Source organism: Xenopus laevis, chromosome 8S (genome assembly GCF_017654675.1).
Source record: "Xenopus laevis strain J_2021 chromosome 8S, Xenopus_laevis_v10.1, whole genome shotgun sequence".
Classification (NCBI taxonomy): domain Eukaryota; kingdom Metazoa; phylum Chordata; class Amphibia; order Anura; family Pipidae; genus Xenopus; species Xenopus laevis.
The window spans coordinates 69,779,394-69,795,364 of record NC_054386.1 but is presented as its reverse complement, the minus strand read 5'-3'; the positions used below and the strand labels follow the sequence as shown (position 1 = coordinate 69,795,364).

Below are 15,971 nucleotides of genomic sequence, written 5' to 3'. Positions count from 1 at the left end.
GCAGCATGTTTGCCGGTGGTTGTTTGAGTTCACAATACATGCTCCCAAGGGTATAATCAGTCCAAATCCCTATAGAATGTGGTCGGAAGCGCCCAAGAATATTGTGGTTATAAAACCTAATCTTATATTATGCTTGCTTTTTAACCAGTACTTCTTAACAAACAAACCACTTGTCTTGGAAAATTAATTGTTAGCCCAAAAATAAAACTGAACAAATATGTTAACAATATCGAACTATAGCAATGTTGTTATGATTTTTATTTTTATTACAGTATTTTCATACACTCTTTTTTTTCTTAAACACCTGAGCATAACAAAGGCCACCTGATATTTTGTTGAAGCTGGGGAGTGCTGGTGCAGACTTGCATTCATAAACAGATCATTTGTTTAGCTTTTAAATTTCCCCAGTGACTGGCTGTCTTTATGGTTTCTTTAGTTCTATACAAACGTGTATGCATTATATACACACAGGCATCCATGCATTCTAATTATCACAGGTTTATGCTTGACTGCAATGTTAGAATACATTTTGAATGTAATTTACATACCCTTTTATATACAAAGTGCAATGAAAATATATGTAAAATAAAACAGACCTAAAGTTTCCCCCCCTGTTTGATGTAGATTTGTAATAATGTTTGAATAATAGCTAGAGTGTATTAGTAATATTATATTCTGCAGTATTTAAAGGGAAACTAAAACTCTGATCATTGCAGGTATATATAAAAACAATCATATAAGACAATTCATCTGTAAAGCACTTTCACATTCACAAAGTCGGCTGTATAGAAAAGCTGCCATTTAAAGTCAGCCCCCTGTCTCATATTAGACACTATGGGCACACACACACCAATGCCATGGCATAAATGGACAGATCTATGTCTTTATAGGCCAGTTTGGTAAAATTCTTTAATCTGTCACTTATTAGTATATAAATTAGCAGCTGGGTATGTTTTAATTCTGGAGTTATTGTTTTCCTTTAACAGTGTATAGAATGTTGACATTAATTTGTTTAATACTGCTCTTTCAGTATCACTGGTTCAGGTTTATGCAAGAGATGCCAAATACAATAGTGGATTTTTGACAAAATAAAGTCTGATACAGGTAATTGGTTGTAATGGAAAATTGGTACCAATCACTGAGACTATAAGAGTATAATCCAGAGAATGAAGGGAGATATATGGAATTGTGGTTTGAAAAGTTTCCTTTTATTTATAAACTACTGCTTTGTGCTTGTTTTTATATTGTAACCCATCAACTATGCTTCTCGGTTGCATTAAGGTATTGACTTGCTGAAGAGCTGTATTCGTGCATTGTAATGCCTTGACCTCCTGTAAAGAAACACAAAATCATTAATTGATAAGTTAGCCATTTATGTAAAGATCCACTTATATGGCTAGGTCACAAAATTCGATTGGTAGGTCCATTGTGTAATCGCTTGGGTGATGTTTTCAGATATCTATTTGTAACTTCTGTACTTTGTTAAAAAGAAGAATTAAGGCCACAAAGGAAAATATGTGTGTGTGTGTGTGTGTATATATATATATCTATATATATATATATATATCTATATATATATATATATATATATATATATATATATATATATATATATATATATATATATACACAGAACACAAAATGGATGCCTAGGTGCTGGGACATTTACATAAATAATATCAAAGTAACAAACAGTCCGCATGCATAGGTCTTAAGTGAAAAACAGTAAGGGGCACATTTACTAAGCTCAAGTGAAGGATTAGAATGAAAAAAACTTTGAACTTCGAAGTTTTTTTTTTTGGCTACTTCGACCATCGAATTGGCTACTTTGACCTTCTACTACGACTTCGACTTCTAATCGAACGATTCGAACTAAAAATTGTCCGACTATTCGACCATTCGATAGTCGAAGTACTGTCTCTTTAAAAAAAAAACTTCGACTACCTACTTCGCCACCTAAAACCTACCAAGCACCAATGTTAGCCTATGGGGACCTTCCTCATAAGCTTTCTAAGGAATTTCTTATCGAAGGAAAAACGTTCGATCGATGGATTAAAATCCTTCGAATCGTTCCATTAGAAGGATTTAATCGTTCGATCGGAGTAAATGCGGTAAATCCTTTGACTTCGATATTCGAAGTCGAAGGATTTTACTTCGATGGTCGAATATCGAGGGTTAATTAACCCTCGATATTCGACCCATAGTAAATGTGCCCCTAAGTGTAGTTTATTCAACGTTTTGGCTCAGCTACATGAGCTGTCTTCAGGAAGTGAAGACGGCTCATATATATATATATATATATATATATATATATATATATATATATATATATATATATATATATATATATATATATATATATATATATATATATATATATATATATATATATATATATATATATATATATATATATATATTAGCCAAGTAGTAGGATGCCTTTAAACTGAAATCTGAAAACATCAAAATCCATAAAAAAAGATGTGTACTGAAGTAACATAAACACCTGTACCGTCCCATTTGCCATTTCCATGCATAGAATTACAAAAGCTGACAGGACTGCTTTTCCTTGTTCTTCATTTTTGCACTACAAACTATTTGTAAAATCATGCAAAACAATATCAGCATCTAGAGCAGTCATCCCTTCAAAGTGCTGCCAGGCTTCTGCAGTGACAATAACAGTGTCAGGTAACATGCAAGTATTTATAACAGCATTACAATAGCTCATTTCTTTACAGAAAAAGTAGTGCTCATCATTATAGTGATAAGCTATAAAAATGCTGAAAGGTTCTTAAAAGTGTATTCAAGACTTCATTACTTCAGCTGCTGAGATCTTCATCTTGAGCAAGGTCAATAAAATATAAAGACCAAGGTGTATCTTGAAGTGACCACAAATCTGTCACTAGTAGCTGTGCAATATTAAGTGGCATTATGTAGAGATAATGGCTGAAGGGGGATCGGAGATGATAAGGAGTTGGAGGCGAAATGTAAGTACTGTAAAAATAAGGAGGCATCTGTATATTTGCAGTCCCAACAATTTTGCCCCCAATGTAGCAACTGATAAAACAAATTTACAAGAATGCAAATACAATCCTTACATGATCCCTGGGTCATTAGTAAGTGGGACCAACCATTGGTGTAACTATAGAGGCAGCAGACCCCCGCCGTCATAGGGGGTCCGTGGAACAGGGGGCTCAGACTGGGGGGGGGGGTCTGTTTCCTCTATAGCTAATAAAAAAAACCTCCTCTCCAGCAGCGCTCTCTCACCAGTGAGGGAGGGGGAAGCTAGTCGTGATCAAAATTACTTCTTTAGTTCTTGATAGCTGTTGGAACCATCGTTGCTGCTCGTAAAACTGATTTCGAAGTAAAGCTGTTGGGATTCAATTTCATTTACATACATTGGCCAATTTGTATGCTTGTAAAGGCAAAGTATTCTTCAGAGAAATGTCTTGTTGTATCATTTATTTTCTTTGACCACTTGAGAATGCAATATTCTTCCTAAAGCTCCCTTGTTACTGTATCACTAAAAGAATTCTAAATGGTTTCCAGTGCATAGACACAGTAGGCATTGTTTTATGCTTTCTCTATGCAAGATAGAAGCCAACGTACTGTGTAAGTTTCTTTTTCTGAATCCCTTTTGCCTGTTATTATCAGATCCCTTCTAGCTGTGCTGCCTTAGACCATGAACACATGGAAGCTAACCCTCAAATGTTGGTTATCATTTTTCATAAAATTTAACAGTGGAAATGATTGCTTTACAGTTATTCATCTTGCTGTGAGTTGTGGTTCAAAAAACACCTAGGGTGCAATTGGCATGCCATATCTTAACTTTAAAAAAAAGCACACTTTTTTGTCATACCTTGGAGAGTGTATTGCATTCCTTAGATCTTCAACTAACTAAACGTGTCAGACTTACATCTTTCCAATATGTGTAAGTGTGTTCGGCATAATGCCTCTAGCTCATTGTCAAACATTTCTTTCAATTCAATTTTTCTCCAAAGAATTTAGTTACAATACCTTTCATGAGCTTAAACCTGTTTCTTTGCTGTGGCTGCTTATGGATTTCCATTTATTTATTTGCTCTTCAGTGAAACCATTCCTATGTCTTTTGTATTAGAATTTACACTATTTTTTTCTCTTCCGCATAGTCCAGAGCTGCTGCTTTACATGGTTATGCTACTGCAGTGTTTCCTATTAGGTTAATTAAGTCAATGCACTGCGAATGACAAGTGTTTGGTCTCCTCAAATCATTTCATGATGGTGTAAGTTTGCAATTTTCATCAAGAAGTGCTATTTTGAGCTGATTGTTAGAAGAATAGATGGCAAATCAGTGTGTGATTTAATGACTGATTTGGGGTTCATGGGATCCTCTTAAGTGTTTGCATTTCAATCAAATTTACATTTTAAAGATTCTTTCATCAGTAACTTTGGCATTTAATAGAGTTGCCTGCATGGCCATGCTGCTAAATGCATTTACAGAAATCCTTTAGTATTGATGGGCTGAGAATGGGGTTAAACTGAAAGTGTTTATACTGAACTGTGTAGGAAGACTATGAACATTTTAATGGAACCGTTCACTTACTGTCAATTACACAGCAGCAAATAGAAAGTGATTTTAACCATAAGCGTTTTTTCTTTGTCCCCAGTTATTCCGGTTAATAAAGTTAAATAAACTTAAAACAATTCTACTTTATTTATATATAAAAAAAGAACATATTAAAAGCAATAAAGCTATACGACAACATTTACATTTTCTGAGCAAGGCCATCACCTGTAAAGGTATTTTAAAAGGAATTAAGGAACAGGCCCCTAATGTCTCTTATTGCCCAAAATACCTTGAAGCATATAAAATGGAAGCGGTAGAAAAGGCAAATCAGCACAGCCAATAAAATAAATATTGTAATAGTAGTTGACTATTATGCATATATACAGTCAAGCAATAGGTCTGTTAGGTTTCTTTGTGTTAACAGTATATAAATATATTAGACGCTATAAAGAACACTATAAAAGATCATTGGTTTTGGAAGTGTGCGGTTATATCCTCTCTTATGAATAACATATTTTCAGCTTTTTCTATTTATCCTGTTTTTATTTGAGAAAACAAGCAAAGAAACGTGTCATAAAGAGAGCACAATACTCTTATTAAGTATTCATGATTGTAGCTGGCTATATCTCCAAGGATTATTCTGTCCTATTTTACTCGAAGAAACAACTGGGGAAGAACAGAAACTGTCCTCATAGAAACTGTTATTTATTTATTGAAAATACGTAAACTTAGGCAATGATATCCATTTTAATATTCTTTTATTTTTCTTTGTTTGCTTATCAAGAATAGTATTGTTGTTGCATGAGCTTTAAAGTGAAATGAGGTAGTCATTGTACTAAATTAACTACAGATTTGCCTGCACACGTCCAGCTACAAAATAATTATAACCATGGCATCGGTTTGCATGAAATGAACAGATTAATTGTTTACAGTGGACAGTAAAATAGGACTGTGGCACTCTGCAGCACTCCAAAATCCTTTGACAGTGGTTTATTGAGTCAGCAATATATATATACTTTACACAAATTCCCCTAGAATGGCACCTTCTGTTGATGTCTATGGAAAGATTTCTTCTACCATGGATAAAAATACAACAGATAACCTAGGGGGGGGGGAGTCTTCTCATAAACTGTATATAATATTTATAGTGGATGATGGAATTCTCGATAACAAGTAAACAATACAAGTAAACAGTATGTTAAAAGGTACCAGATTATTACAGTCTCCTATTACTGTTTACATTGAGCGAACTGCTGTATTGTGTTTTTTTTTTACAAACATGGATATGTTCATGCTATGGCGCCAACACAGGGAATATCAAAAACATATTAAAATGGTAAATGTTCTGATTACCATGCTAACACAAAGTACAACCGCAAAGCTTTTATAATTTGTCAGTGCAAATTACATTTTAAAAACAATAATGTAACAAAGGGCTCCCTCATGACATTAGCAAGAAAGACTTTTTGGCAGTGTGTAATTATATAGAATGTAAAGTTCAAATTAAGACACAGAATCTTAAATGTAATATGCTTTGTACATAGACTTTCAGCAGTTACTCTTTCTCTCGTCCTGACAGTCATTGACAGGTGCTCAGGAAAATGGCACATTTAATCACCAAGCTCAAACTTTAGCGAAAATCTCAACACCTGGCCAAGCCTTGTAATGTTCAGTGTAATTTCATTTTATGTGTGTGAAAAGCTGTTAGAAAAGTATATGAAGCAGGAATCAGAAACTGTTTAGCTCAACAACACCTCTCAACATCCTCCAACAGTTAAAAGCAACTTAGACAGGGAGTCAGACTGTAACTAAAGCTACAGTACTCAACCACTGACTCTGGCCACTGATAAGGGCCAAGGCATATGTCAATCAGAAAGTAGAATGATACAATCTACCCCAACAATGATATGCACTGAACGCAACATGCAACTGCACAAAAGGAAACACATGTGTTGCATACAACTTAATTTAGTAACATTAAGACTGCTTGGGTTTAAGTCCCCTATTGTAGGTCATCATTTGGTTGCACAACAACAGATAAAGGTATGGGATCTACAGAATGAACTGGAATGCTTGGTGCAGAGGTTTTCCAGAGAAGGAATCTCTCCATAATGTGTAATATCTTTTCATAAGGTTGCTTTGAAAATATATAAAACCTCTATAGTATTAATATACACATTATGGCCAAATAAGATATGTGTAGGTGCACCATGCAAAGGGAACCCTGAAAGTACCTTCTTTAAAGTGTGTGTTAATTCTAGGGCTCCATTGCATCTGGACACCCAGTACTTTGCAGCATATGAAGATAAGATGGATCGACTGGCCTTTTCCAGTGGAAATTACTTCCTACAGACAAACTGTGTATTAGTGTCAAAGCAGAACTTTATAATGGCGCTTCATTTTACACCACATTGTAAAACATGAAATGTCATGTTATAAGGCTGCTTAAAAAATATATGAAGCCGGGCGTGGTCTGGGCATGACCGAGTAAAGACGTGCTTTGTTGAGCTCCGTACACAGAGCCGATTATAAGCCATTTCAGCAGACTTGTATTTGCAGTTTCCACCCATGGGGAAGACCAAGAGAGGGCGGAAAGGCCCGGAAGAACAGGAGCTGCCGCAAAAGTCGCATTTAGCGAAGTTTTTTCAACGACGCTCGGCCTCCTGCTCAGATGTGCAAGAGGACGAGCGCGAACATCCGCCATCTTGGCAGCCCTCTCCATCGGGCCGCTCCCCGCACACCCTTTCACAGGGGAATGAGGGCGCAGACGAACTACATACCTTTCCAACCATCTCCGGAAAATTGTCCGGACCCCCTTCCCCTAATCCACTGCTTATGACGCCGCAAGGGGCCTCACCCAGCTGGGATTGCGGCGATGACTGGCAAATACCGCCTGCGCCTCCGCTTGTGACGCATTCGATGGATCCTCCTTATGCCTTACCCGGTAAGGAACATTTTCCTTTGCATGATGTTCTCGATCCCCATCTCATGCGACCCACTACTCCACCTATTCTTTTCGATCAGGAACGGGCCCCTGACCCCTTGACACCCAGTTATCCTAACTCAGGCAGGCCTGCAGTACAATCAGGCTGTCTAGGCCTCGGTGCATCTGGGGATAATGACGGGATATTGAACAGCTTATTTCTAACACCGAAACTGCTTTAAAGTCTGAAATTAATGTAGTGCATACAGAACTACAGCAAGTGGGAGAAAAATACACGCAATTGGAGAAGTCCGTTAATGAGAACGCGACGAACCTTGCGCATATTGAAAAGACTCTAGCACAACATGACTCACGTTTTTTACATCTGCAAAATCTTTTGGATGACCAAGAGAATCGATCTCGGAGAAACAATATCAGAATTAAAGGTTTACCAGAGTCTGTTGCTTCGCAAGATCTTCTACCCACAATAAAAAAGCTCTTTAATACTCTTCTGGGAGAACCTCCAGAGAAACCTATGATAATTGATAGAATACATAGAGAACTGAGGCCAAAGGACCCATCCTCAGAAATTCCTAGAGATGTGATTTGCAGGGTACACTTCTTCAAGGTTAAGGAAACCATTATGTTGAAGGCAAGAGACATTGGGGACATAGACTTTGCAGGTACTACACTTCGACTTTTTCAGGATATCTCTAGGAACACTCTGCGACAACGTAGAGCGCTGAAACCCATTTTGGATTTACTTAAAGAACATTCGATCCGATACAAATGGGGATACCCGTTTGCCCTCACAGTTATTAAAAATGGGAAGCCTGTGTCGATAAGATTTCACAGAGATATTTCGACCTTTCTGAACCTTCTCGATTTACCACATATTGATGTCCCGAATTGGGAGACCTGGGATTGGATGGAATCTCAAGGGAATCTACAGAGCAGCTTCACAAATGCTAACCAGAATCGTTCCAGAAACCAAGTTCCAAGAAGTGGACAGAACACCCCCACTAAGAGGAGGAACTTCAACCGCTGACTTTTCTCTGATGTCTTGGAGGAATGCTACAGATTCTGACTTCAGCTGGTGGCGATGACTGGGTGCTATGTTATGTAATTTATCTTTTGCTGAGTCTTATTGTAGTTTGTTAAATATGCTTCGGCTTGTGAGTTGTATGTGAGTTTTGCAGGATTTTATTTGGCAGGTTAAATCGTGAGGTTACGATCCACCTATGCCCCCCCCTAGGTATCAGATGGTCAGGCAGGAATGCCCATCTCATGATATTGAGTTTGATAATGTTAAACTAAACATAATGTTTAGAGTTGTTTCGAGTTTTTCAGACTTAGTTGTAATGACATTTCTCTTAATGTTAACTTTTCCCTTCTTTCTCCTACTGCTCAGCCATTCCTTTTTTGCGCATTTCGAACAGAAGTTATTATGATGGCGGATACTAGAATATGCTCCTACAATGTCCGGGGTTTAAATCTCCCAATGAAGAGGTCCCAAATTCTCACAGGTCTACATAAACAAAATGTCATGATTGCTTTTTTACAGGAAACACATTTTAAGCTGGGTCACAGGCCATCCTTCAAAAATAGGTACTACCACACCTGGTATTGCAGTGATAATCCTGATTCCAAAAGTAAAGGAGTTGCTATAGCATTCCATAAAAATTTCGCATACTCCTTGATAGATTCCTTAATTGATCCACTAGGGAGGTATGTTTTTCTTAAGATACTCCTCTCCGGTCATAAATTCACATTAGTCAATTGTTATGCTCCTAATCAAGATCAATATAAATTCTTGGATATGGTCCTGACCCGGCTTGAAGGCTTTTCCGAAGGTATAACTGTGTTTGGTGGGGATCTAAACTTGACTTTGGACCCCAAACTCGATTCTTCCTCAGGACATTCTCATCTATCCTATAAGATTTTAAAACGTATCAAAAATCTATTTCATAATAATCAGTTAATGGATACCTGGAGGATTTTTCATCCATTAGATAAGGACTATACATATTTTTCTCAGGTCCATCAGTCCTATAGCCGTATTGACTATCTTTTTCTTTCTCATTATGCATTACAATGGGTACAGGACTGTAAAATTGGGCCTCAGCTATTATCTGATCACGCACCACTATTTTTGAAGCTAACCCTCCCTAGCCTTGAACGTAAAATTTGGAGTTGGAAACTTAATGATACCCTTTTAAAGGATGTTGATTGTTTATCTGAGATAAAACGGGAAATAAACTGCTTTCAAGAAGTGCATGCTTCAGATGATTCGCACCCAGTAATAAAATGGGAGGCGTTGAAAGCTGTCCTTAGGGGTATTTTTATTAAGCATGGGGCTAGGTTAAAGAAGGCCTATTCTATACGTATTTTCGATCTACTCCAAAAAATTGCAATGTTAGAGCAGCAGCACAAAAACACCATGGATGGGGATACTTGGTCTGAACTTATGGCAACCAGGGAATTATTAAAAGGGGAATTAAATAGGAGATCGGTAGTTGCGTTGCTAAAATGCAAAAGTCGATATTATGAACATAGTAATAAGCCCGGGAAATTACTTGCTAGAGCTGTTAAATTAACACAAGGGTCGTCCTTCATACCCGCTATTAAAGCAGACAAGGACAAAATAGTGTACAAAAACCAAGATATACTGAAAGTTATGCAACGATACTATTCAGCACTTTATAACATCGATAACGCCTCTAGCGAAGGTAAGGATAGGTTGCTACCCCGTCTACGAAACTATATTGCAAAGACGGCACTGCCGACACTTAGCCAAGAGGAGATTGAACTCCTGGAACTCCCTATTTCTGTAGAAGAGATACAGAGTTCTATTAAGAGTACGCCTGTGGGTAAGGCGCCTGGCCCTGATGGCCTCACGGCCATCTTTTATAAATCTTTACAGACAGACCTTTTGAATGTAATGTTGCATGCCTTTAATAATTTAGATTCAAATCCCTGCAACCCCTCACCTATGCTGGAGGCTCATATTTCCCTTATTCAAAAACCAGGTAAAGACCCATTAACGTGCACTAGTTACCGGCCTATTTCCCTATTGAATGTGGATATTAAAATATACGCTAAAATTCTTGCCGACCGACTCAAAATACATTTGCCTTATCTCATAGATTTAGATCAAGTGGGTTTTGTCCCTTTTCGGGAGGCTAAAGATAATACCTTAAAAGCTATTACAATAATAGATCATGCCACTAGTAACAAGATTCCTATGCTGGCCCTGTCAACAGATGCTGAAAAAGCGTTTGACAGGGTCAGCTGGGCCTTTCTTCGGGAATCTTTAATCCAAATTGGCCTAGGTCAAAAAGCTTTACAACGTATCATGGCTTTATATACTAACCCCCAAGCGAGATTAAAAATTAATGGACAACTTTCGGATCCTATAATGATAAGCAATGGGACGCGCCAGGGGTGCCCCCTTTCCCCTCTATTGTATGCCTTGGTTATGGACCATTTAGCTATAGCAATTAGGGAAAATCCAAATGTTACAGGCCTACCCATCAAAGGGGTCAATCATAAGTTGGCACTTTATGCTGATGACCTTTTAGCATTCATAACACAACCACATACCTCCCTGCCTTCCTTAATGCAGGAATTTAAAGAATTTGGTCTTTTCAGCAATTACAAGATAAACTTCGATAAGTCCGAGGCGCTAAATGTATCACTTCCTCACCAAACACAGTTATCTTTACAAGCAAATTACCCTTTTAAATGGAAGACTGAATCCATAAAATATCTGGGGATTCAAATTCCTTCTGACCTTACTAAACACTTTGCGCTGAACCATATGGTCTTGTTGGGGCAAATACAGTCAGATCTTAAACGGTGGCAACCACTTATGCTGTCTTGGTTTGGTCGCATTAGCCTAATCAAAATGAATATTCTTCCGCGACTTTTATACCAGTTCCAAACGATTCCGATAACACCCCCAAAACGTTTCTTTGATATCTTACAATCAGCTTTTTGTATCTTTATCTGGAATGGTTCGCGACCTAGAATAAGCAAACATATTTTGTCCAAACCGAAAGAGCAAGGTGGTTTGGGAATGCCTAATTTGAAAGATTATTTACAAGCCTCCATATTGAGCAGAATTTTGGAATGGTTTCACAATTATGACAATAAGAAATGGATCCTAATTGAACAATCTTTGGTGGATAGACCTCTGCAAGCACTTTGGTGGTTATACCCAATCCTTAGACCTCCTTCCTCCACCCTACCAAAAATCTGTAGAGAAACGCTAATCTGTGCTGACCGTTACTTACGCTTGAACCCAAATATGATCTCCCGGGAAGGCCCCCTTACCCCAATCATGGGGAACCCTGGTTTTCCTCCAGGAATGGCAAGTGCAGGATTTCTGGGTAGGAGGCGCACTGAGAATTTTGTGTGTTTCCATGTATTGGAGAAAAACGCTTTATTGCCGATTTCTACATTATGCCCGGGGAACTCAGATTCCTTTTTGGTTAAGTTTAAATATAATCAACTAAAACACTGGTTATGTTCCCCCCAAAATAAAAAAGTTAGGTTTTCACCTTCTACACCATTTGAGGAACTATGTCTAGCAAAAGCTCCAATGAAACATCTTATTTCCATACTTTATAAACTGATAGGGTCTGCAGGCAAACTAGTCCTACCTAAATTTACTAGAAAATGGGAACGTGAATTACAGGTGGAGTTCACTCAAGATCAATGGAATACAAGTTTCCTTTTAACGCATAAATTTTCAGTTGCTTGTAGAACACAAGAAACTAATTACAAAATCCTCTCTCGATGGTATAAATGTCCAGATGTTTTACATAAAATTTTCCCGGCAGTATCGGAGTTATGTTGGAGGTGTGATGTGGCAGCTGGCACTCCATTGCACATCTGGTGGCAATGCCATTTGCTTGTGCCTTTTTGGAAACAGGTGTTTCAGGTTATTAAAACAGTAGAAGGTATTGATTTCCCCTTCGATCCAGCTATTGGACTCTTGTCAATTCTGCCTGGTCCTGTGGTTCCATATAAGAGATCACTTACAGGATATTGTTTGGGTGCTGCCAGAGCGGTGATACCCCGTCATTGGAGATCAGCTGTCGCACCTACGCTCACAGAATGGTACACGGAAATGGGCTCAATTATGCGCATGGAGGAGCTTTTGAGTTTTGCACAGGGCCGACAAGACAGCTTTGTGAGGACTTGGTCCACTTGGGTGACATTTGTGGCAACCTTACCTCCGATGTAATTTTACCCGGACTAGGGGCTACGTTTTACACAATAACTTCATTGGTGCCTGTATGGGTACATACTCGGTATAGTATCAGGCATATGTTCCCTTTTTTTATTTTGGATTTGGCTGAGCACTCTTTTCTCTTCTACTTTTACTTCTCTTTTCTTTTCTTTCTTCTTGTTTTTGTTTTTTTTTTTTATCTCCTCACTAGCTTGATATATGACTGAATCCTATAGAGACTGTTATTACTAGTTTTATCTCGGTACTATTGTACAGCTTATTTGGTTAATATATGACATACATAGGCTTGTATCACTTTATGGTTCGCTGTTCAGGATTGCCTTTAGCTCATGAACGCCTAGATGAGTAACTGAGATAATGTGTTTGCATATTCAGCATGATGCTTTTGCTTAATTTCCTTATACGTAGTTACTTAAACACACTTTGTATGAGAAATTATTGGATTCGATGTACTGGCTATGTGAATATTTTTGCTTTATTTTTTTTCCTTTCTGTATAAGAAAATGCTTATTCCTTAAATAAAGAATATACAAAAAAAAAAAAAAAAAAATATATGAAGCCCATATAGTATTTATATGCAAATGAAGGCCAACTTAGTTATGTGTAGATGCACCAAGCAAAGGGAACCTTAAGGGGGTTATTTACTATACTCCGAATGCAAAAATTCTGAAAGATTGGTGATTTTTTTTTTAATAAAATTGGACTTTTAAAAAAAAAAAATCACAAAATATTCGGAATTTATTAAACCCCAATGATGGAAAAGTCTGAATCAGAATATATGGCATCTCAGACCTGTCTAGTTTGCATATAAGTCAATGGGAGAAGTCCTAATGATTTTTCGATGTGCGCTGGCTTTTTTGCAATACCCCAAAGTTTTTGGGGTTTTCAGGCAAAAAGCATAAGAAATCTGAGTTTTTGGGTGAAAAATCCGGAAAAATCGTGAAAATCTGATTTTTTTTCCTGCAAGTAAATTTTTGTAAAAATGTAATAATAAATAAGCATAAAAACCCAAGTGGATTGAATCGGAGTTTGTAGCAGAAAATGTTGAGATAAAATCGGACTTTGGTAAATTACCCCCTTAAAGTACCGTCTTTACAAGATAGGTGTGTTAATTCTAAGGCTCCGATGCAACTGGACGCCCTGCACTTTGCATCTTATGAAGAAAAGCTGGATTAACAGGCATTTTCCATTGGAAATTACATCAAATATACAAACTGTGTTTTAGTATCAAAGCAGGACTTTATTATGATGGTACTTAGTTTTACACCACATTTTACAACATGTGTGTTGAATCAAATACACCAGACAATTGAACTGTACGTAAAATGCATAATTACCAGCATATTTCTGTACACACTGACCGAAATAGCTAAATATCTAAGAGAATTTAATTTGGAATTATCATAGAAAAAGCGTGGGTGTGTTACTTGTTAGACTGCAACTTTATAAACTAATTATAGACGCCAGTTTGTAGACTTTTTTGGAATACATTTAAACCCTTATAGAAATAATTACCATAGTGTCTGAAAAGCTACATGTAAGCTTATGTTTTGCACCATGTGTTATTTAAAAAAATAATTATGAATGTAATAATAAATAGCTGAACAATGACAATGTGGTTGCATATGTAAAATATAATTTTCCTTCTTTGGCTTCAGTAGATATAGGGAAAAATTGTTGTTAGGTCAGTGTACCACAAAAAGAACTTGACATGGTTTTTGTAATGATGTGGACATACACCACACATTTCCAGCCTACAACAGCACATAAAGGAAGCAACTTGGTCTCATTTGTGGTTCACTTCAGAATATCACATGCAATTAATAAAATGCACATTTTATAACTAGCCCCGGAAGGATTTGGATCTCGTCCGACCAAAACTAATCAATGCAAGTAATGTTTACAGATAGCGCTTATGCCAAGATGAATCTAATAAATGTAGAAGAGGCCTAATATTATTTATTGACTTCATTTGTAGCAAGCCAATAGGACAAGCAGGGCTTAAGTACTTCTAAAAGAATAATGTTTTCTTGTAACAGCCCTTACACTCAAGGTTCTTCAGTAGCTTCCTGGTGCATAATCACAAGGATACAAAGGACAAATAAATTCTTTACTAAAAAGAGATATGTCTATTTACAACATAATAAAATAGGTCTAAAGTGTTTGCTGTGGTTTTTTTATGTATATTAAAAATAATGCTTTTTCCCATATATATTAGGAGCCTGCCCACTTGCTAACATTTCCCTTACAAACTATAAATACATAAACATGATTCACTTTTGAATTATAACTGTTTTTTTCTTTCGGTTATTTTGGTATGGGCTCTGTTATCTGGAAACCAATTATCTAGAATCAACTTCTATAGAGCCCTATTTAAACAATTTTATTATATTGTTATTCCTTTTTTCTATTTTAAAGGGGACCTGCACAGACATAAAAGCTGTATAATAGAAGTCCTTTTCAGGTTAATCATAAGTCCTAAAATATCCATACCTAAACTAATTTAAAAAAACATTTTTGAAACCACATTATCTCAACGATTGATAGTTCAGAAGGCTAAAGTGTCATTAATAATGTCTTTTTTCTGTTTTGTGACCTCTGTGTGTTATAAAGGCTGATAATGCTGTTTTTTAAGAAAAAAGACACAGAACAAAACGGTTAATAAATAAATATATAAATAATGAAGACAACCAAATTGTTGCTTAGAATTTGCACATCTTCAATATAGTTAATGTAATTATAACATGAACTTCCCATAGATTACATAATAGAGCTAAATTTATGTACAGTTATAGACTCTATTATCCAGAATTGTTGGGACTTGCAGTTTTCCAAATAAGGTATCTTTCTGTAATCCGGATCACCATACTTTTAACATAGTAGTGACATAGTAACATAATAAGTTAGGTTGAAAAAAGACACAAGTCCATCAAGTTCAACCTTTTTACTTTTTTTAACCAGCCTAACTGCCAGTTGATCCAGAAGAAGGCAAAAAAACCATCTGAAGCCTATCCAATTTGCCTCAGAGGGGGAAAAAATTCCTTCATGACTCCAAAATGGCCATCTGGATCAATTTGTACTATGAGCTATATTCCATAATCCTGTATTCCTTTACTTGCTAAAAAGCCATCCAACCCATTCTTAAAGCTATCTAATGTATCAGCCTGTACAACTGGTTCAGGGAGAGAATTCCACATCTTCACAGCTCTCACTGTAAAAAACCCCTTCCGAATATTTTGGCCGAA

At 36.8% G+C, this 15,971-nt stretch overlaps 1 protein-coding gene and 1 long non-coding RNA gene across 6 annotated transcripts in view; one reads left to right on the top strand and one right to left on the bottom strand.

Annotated features, from left to right (window-relative positions):
• Positions 1-15,971, top strand: part of LOC108700145 (protocadherin-11 X-linked) — a 901,035-nt gene that overhangs the window by 93,549 nt on the left and 791,515 nt on the right. The gene's annotated exons all lie outside the window — the stretch shown is intronic.
• LOC121397695 lies at positions 1,191-2,716 on the bottom strand. The gene is made up of 2 exons (XR_005963838.1): positions 2,513-2,716; positions 1,191-1,331 (listed from the first exon to the last, which is right to left on the bottom strand). It is a non-coding gene; the product is annotated as an uncharacterized LOC121397695 (long non-coding RNA).